We start from the raw sequence: 6,758 nt of genomic DNA, 5'->3' as shown, positions 1-6,758 counted from the left end.
TAACTCTTTAATTTCTCTCTGTGTTGTGAACTACACATCGAGAAGTTTAGTGGCAATGAAGTTTTATCTCAAGTACATACTGCTGCTTGATTCACTGAACATTTTGCACTTACGTCGTTCAGGATGCTTAGGCCCCAGGCTCAAGCTTCAGGTTTGTCTGGTAAATTATGTGGCTGGGTCAAATAACCTGTGCCATGATTAATTTTCCAGTTCTGAAATGCTAAACCAAACAATTGTAGCACAAAGGACTTGGATTTCAAAGGCCTCTCAGTTTGGGCACACAAAATCCCCTGTTGTTATCTGTTTTTAGGTATGTGTCCATGTATTCAAAACTCACAATAAGTTTTCATATAGAAACATCTGCAGGCAGATGGTGTTGACCTGTATTTCCCTGAAGGCAGAGAAGTCTTGCTGGAAAGAAAATCTTCAGTTGCTACACTCTGCAAACAGGGAAGTCACGTACTGTTACAGTGCGGATAGTGTAACACGATGTATCAAACAATGAGGCCCATGGAAAAGAAATATATATGGACAGATTCTTGATAGATGTTTCAGAGATGTTTCTCTCTCCAGCCCGGGATCTGCCCAGGACCTGAGGCAATCACAGGACCGGAGGGTCCTTGCCCGCGCAAACCAACCAATGGGGAATGAGGCTGACCAGGGGCAGGGAAACCCTGTGTCTCCCCCCAGGGCCCCTCTCCCAGGACCACATGGCAGGGGGGAAGGGACCCCGACATTTCACCTGTTTATTTTTAACAAAAGAGATTTAAATGTAACATTGAAAACAACTGGATAAACATAACAAGAACAGTTTTAAAACAAAATAAACCACCCTCCTGAGTCTTTAAATGTCCAAACAGATTCTCTGGAACATCTTAAGGCTGACAGAAGGGAGACAGAACTCTCCAGGCATGCTTTGTGAGGAAACTGAGGCAGGAGAGGTTTCATTTCTTCCCTCCCCCTTTTTATCCCCCACTCGGCATTGGAAAGGGATTTTTGGGGAAACAATTGGCAAAGGCATGGTTTTGTGAGGGAAACCATGGATGAAAAAATGGATTGGGAATACACTGGGGGTAATAGGATTTAGGGTAAAAGGGAAAGGTGGGATTAGGAAAGGGAGACTGTAGGGGCGGCCTACAATGGAGACATTGTCTAACATGACTACGATTTTTTGCATATATACTGCCTTTTACAGGAACACCATCAGGCCCAGTGACCTCCGCTGCTTACAACCCTTTTCTACCTTGCACAATTTTGAATTCCACCACCTCTCCATCTCCCAAGCTTGGGAGGCATTTTTCAGGGTTATTCTTTTTAATAGTTCTATGAATGAACATGTCTTGCTGGTTGTCACATCTCGTTATAAAACCATAATTTTGTTTAACATTGTACCATTTTACTATTCCTAAAACCTTAGCTACGGTGATTTTTTCCTTTTTCCAAGTGGCTGCTGTTTTCTGTCTCACTGCGTTTTTGCTTTCTCTTTCGCTCGCTCCCGTGTTGGAATTGCCAGGGTTGTCAGTGCTGCCGGGTCTTTCGGGGCTGCTCGTGCCTGCGCGCTCTTCCGGGGTCACATTCGGGGCTGCACGGGCCGGGCCGCGCCGCTCAGGTCTCTGTGCGTCGCCTCCTCTGGTCGCAGCTTCACTGCCGCTGCCTGGCACTGCACCCACGTCTCAGCTGGGCCCCTGAGCGATGACTCCCCCGTGCATGGCTCCAGCGTGCGTTTCAGCTGGGTGCGGCTCCGCTCCACCACCACTGCCGCCGGCTGCCGCCCGCGCGCCGCCCCTCTCGTTCGGGCGTTCACGGGGCTCGCTCCACCACGCGCTGTGCAGGGCCGGGCGGGCACCGCTGGGTCACGCTGCTCCCGCTGCGCCTCACTCTGCCACCGACACTGCAGCTCACGTTGCTTCGCCCACGCGTGGGAAATGCCTTGCTGCTGCTCGCAGAGCGCTCAGTGCACGTGGCCGAGGCTGTACGGTCCCTGAGCCAGGCTTCCCTTCACCAGGACACAGCTGACATTGCTCAACAGTCTTGGTAATTAAATAATATTCATGAAAGTATTCTTCCATTGGCATATATTTTGACTCAAAAACTAACCGTGTCCAAACGGCGTTCCAAAAGTCTTTGGTAAGAATTAAATCCCAAGAAACACAGAAAAAGTTCTTAAACAACCATGCCAGGAAGTGTTTCAGTTCCTTTTGAGCTTGAATTAAGCTAAAATTTACAAATCGTTGTTCAAGAATCTTCTCAAGTTTAAGATAAATGTCCATATGCGGCTCTGAAAGCCAAGAGTCTTTCCATGGTTCCTCCATAGTTTAGATATGGAATAGCAAAACAAAACCAAGAAGAGGAATCCAAAGTTTCTAGAGTTTACTCACAAATTAGTCGCTGTAGGGATCAGGATCATTCTGCTCACAATTCTCTACCATTTGTTACAGTGGGGATTCTGTAACACGATGTATCAAACCAGGAGGCCCGTGAAAAAGAAATGCATATGAACTGATTCTTGATAGATGTTTCAGAGAGATGTTTATTTCTCCAGCCGCATGGCTGGGGCTCTGCCGAGGAACTGCTCAATCACGGGACCCGAGGGTCCTTGCCCGCGCAGGGGAACACAGAACAACCAATGGGGAACGAGGCTGACCAGGGGCAGGGAAACCCCGTGTCTCCCCCCCATGGCCCCTCTCCCAGGGCTACACGGCAGGGGGGGAAGGGACCCCGACAACATACAGCTATGAACTCCCATGTCATACTGAGTAATTATCAAGTGAACAAAACAACAGTGTCATCAAATATGAGTTTATAGCCTATGGACAGATGTACCCATCATGGGTGGGGACAGAGGAAACTCAAATCAGTAACTGTTAGTGCTGGGACCGTGCCTAGAAACAAACCCCATTCCTGTTCCAGGATTGTTATCTAGGCAGCTGTCAAGAGAAAGAAGTCCTGGGCTAAATAACAGCATGTGGCTAAAAGTAAGTCAGGAGAGCAATAAATGTGGCAGTACCTGCAGGCTTCTTAAAATGAGTGTGAAGAGGATCTGTGTCTTATAAATCCCAACCGAAGCAGCTGCTGGTGAGCAAGCTCAGGCAGAGGGAGGGGAGCACGACTGTGCCTCACAGCGGTGACACCTGCCTGGCAGGTCACTGTGGCAGTCAGCAGTGACAAGAAGGAGCTGAATGAACATCCTCTGAATGACAGCTTGACAGCTGTCCTGGTGTGGAGTCCTTGGGAAGGAGAGAGGAAACAATACACACCTGGTGGTCTTGTGCCATGCCCTTCATTGCTGTGCTCTCTCTCTGTGCTGGCAGTGCCAGTTCTCGAATTCCCTGGTGAGCAGCTTGTACATGGAGAGTCTTGAAGGTGGTGACTTTTTCTCCTCTTTTCTTTTGTATCTTTTTTTTTTTACTTTCTATTTTTCATTTCCTACCCTTTTTTTCCTTTGCCTTTTTTTCCTATGCAGTCTTCTCTTTTTTTACCTCTCATAGTATTTTTTTTTTCCTTTGGATGTTTTATATATTTGTCTCTCTACTCAAACATTTCAGTAGGTAACATAGGGAGTCTGTGAGTTTGGAAAAATTACCTATTGGAAATCATTGAAACTTGTTTCCTCAGAAGGCAAACTTTCCTTCCATAGCCTGATAATTTTTTCTTAATACAGCCCTAAATTTTTAGATGAAGTGTGGAAGACCTAATCTATCTGCATTTTGGCAGAATGGAGCCATGAGCTGTTCACTTCCTAAGGAAATAGAGAAAGTTGTGAGCAATTAAATTAGTCATAATACATACTTAAGGCAAGAGTTCTGCACCTTTTGTTAAGCTTACCTGAGCTTTTAGTCACTGCAGAACTGCAGCTACAGGAAAAAGTAACTGCAGGATTAAAGTATCGACCAGGTAGGAGGTCTTTGAGGCATAAAGTAAGAACACAAACTGTGGCAGAATAACGTTAATTCCCACACCATTTAGAAACCATGATCTCAGTGATCAGGGACTTATTTACTGACAACTTGTTGGTGCATTACAGATGAAGGTGGTTCTTTTTTCCTGTGTCATGATGATCCCCATCTCCATGTTTCATCCCGTTGTGTTCCCCGACCTGCTGCTATGCAGTTCTTTGCACATGTGAAAAATCATTGCAGAGTTTGACAGTAGAAAATTTGTAGGAATTTTTACCCATTTGGCACAGGTAAATGGATCTGTCATCTGCAATGATGGATCATTTGTCTCTCCCATATTTTTCTAATTAAAGGAAAACATAGAATCTTTATTAGAACTAGAGAAATAAAAGCTGAGATTAATAATAACTTTAGGGAACTTAAATAAGGAAAATAAAATTTTTCCGTCATTGCCCATCTCTTTTTAGATCATAATGAAGCCCTAGATAGGCAGAGAGTCTTCTTAAAAATACGTTTCAAACTATTAGGAGAACACAGAATCATGCAGGTTCATAAGAGAGTTCCTGGATTGGGAGCAGCATGGTGCAGGAACTTTCATGGGTTAATTAAGAGATGAACCTCTCTCCTTTGCATTCTTACTGTAGTTCTGTGCTCCTGCATATCTACTGAAAGCAATACTGATTCTGACTGTGTGATTCAGTAACATACCTTGGAGGTGCAGTACTCTATCACCCTATCCTAAAATAAATTAAGTATTTCAAAATACTTACTGAAAGAAAAATTGAAAGAAACCCCTTAATTAATCATCATATTTCCTTCTTAAGTGCTTCTTCAATTAATCCAGTATTATTTAAATGTAGATTCTGTCTGTGTCCAAATCTGGATTGCCTTTGACAGAGTTGGAGTTTAAAGGTATGATGGTAGTGCATATGTAATGTTTGTTTGACGAGCCTGGTCCATCAAAAGTCCATGCTGTCACTTCCCTAGCTGGCTGACACACTGATGGGAAAGAGCCCAGCCTGTCATTTATCTCATCATACCTGCTGTCATTGCTACAACAGACTTTCCGAGCAGGTTGTCAGCGTGCAGGTGTATGTCAGAATACATATCACTACATATGCCTGTAACACATTTTTATCCCAGTCTAGCAAGGGTCATTGTGCCACCAGGCAAGAAGGAAGGAGCAGTCTCTGCTCACCTCATACTCTCTTGTAAGCAACAACTGGAAGGCCATGGGGCAAAGAATTTGTCCTGGCTCCCACTGCTTTCCTGAGCAGACTGCCTGGCTCAGTGCCTGCAGAAAGGAGCAAAGCTGTATATTCCCTCTCCCAAAAACAGGGGAGGCACAGCGGATCAGTTGTTACTCCTTTGTGGGTCTCTGGGGAGAGCACACTTCCAGGCTTCCTCTTACTCAAATTACAAGGTTGCCCTTCATTCCCAAGAGCCAAGAAAAAAGCTCAGCTTACATGTGGTAAAAAAGAATTTGTAAAAGTTATTTTTGAAGGAGCAGTGAAAAAATCAGTATTTGCACTGGCTACCCTTGATGTTGCTACTGTATTTGAAACAGCTGGAATGTGGGTCCCCTCATCAGACCCAGAGCTTCCTCATGTGCAGTTTAAATGTGAAGGGATTCAGACAATAGGTTGACTTTTCTTAGAACTCTCTGGGGACACTAAAAAAGGCAAAGGAGTCAGCTGAGTGACTGCAGCAGTTCATTTTCCACAGTGCTGCACAGGAACACTGCACTTCCATGGCGGATGGCAGCAAGTGGGGAGAGAACATGGGAGCAAAAAGGGGTTTGAGTGAAGCATTCTTAGCGTGAAGAAATCATAGGTGCAGATTACCTGGGGAACAGTTCCCTGTCAATATTTTTGTGACTCTTACATATAATTGCACATAATCTAAAAAAGAAAAAGATAATTCTATGGGCAACGATTGAACAGTGGAATTATTGTTAGTTCCTGCTGCTCTTACATTAGGAAGTAGAGACATTAAGAAAACCTAGTTTTATTTCTGGTTCTGCCATAAAATTTCATTTATTACTGGGAAAAAAGCTGTTAAAGCTTCAGTTTTTTCCAAAGAGAAAAGTGGGGGTGGGGGGGGGAAAGAAAGGTGATTCAACCTATTAGGTATTGGAAATAAGTTCTTTTCAGTAAAGGACTTTGGGAATATTGGCTAATACAGTGGAGTGCATTTTACTGTTACAACTTTTTACTGTATTTGCTCCATGTGAATATTTTCTTCCTGTGAATCTGACCATAATAAAAAAAGCATTTGAATGAAACTGTTCCTACTTTTGTCCCTGTTTGTGGCCTTCTGCAGCATCATTCATGGGCTCTGAAAAGGCAGTGGGAGGCCTGCCTTTCTGTAGATGCACAGATGTCTGCAGTGGAGGAACTAGGTGAGTAAATACATGGACAGTTTGGAAATGGTAATACCTCTGCTGTGCCTATTCCTCCACCTTCATCTCTTGCCCTTATATTTTATATCAATGAAATACACTGGAGAGAAGTGTGATGAAAGAGAGATGTTGCTCCTCACAGTCTCTTCTTAGAGACTTTATCTTAAATGATGTTCAGTGCCTTGCCATCTGCACATAATTAATGTTACAAATCTTCAATTTTTAACTTTTTAACTTCAAATTTTTAAGATTTTTGGTGTGATTATGTTTTTATGTTTTTATTTTAACTCTCAAAAGTTACATCAAAAGTAGAACAAGTCATTAGAGTCCTTTGCATGAATTAAAACAGGTAGGACCTCCCTTTTATTCTCTTCCAAAGGAAATCCTAAAAGAGTAAAAGCTTATTACAGTGTTAAAGTGTTTCTTTTTGTAAACTTCAGAGAATTTAGAATTCTGTCAGA

Source organism: Aphelocoma coerulescens, chromosome 3 (genome assembly GCF_041296385.1).
Source record: "Aphelocoma coerulescens isolate FSJ_1873_10779 chromosome 3, UR_Acoe_1.0, whole genome shotgun sequence".
Classification (NCBI taxonomy): Eukaryota; Metazoa; Chordata; class Aves; order Passeriformes; family Corvidae; genus Aphelocoma; species Aphelocoma coerulescens.
The sequence above is the reverse complement of the archived record's forward strand: the minus strand, read 5'-3'. Positions refer to the sequence as shown.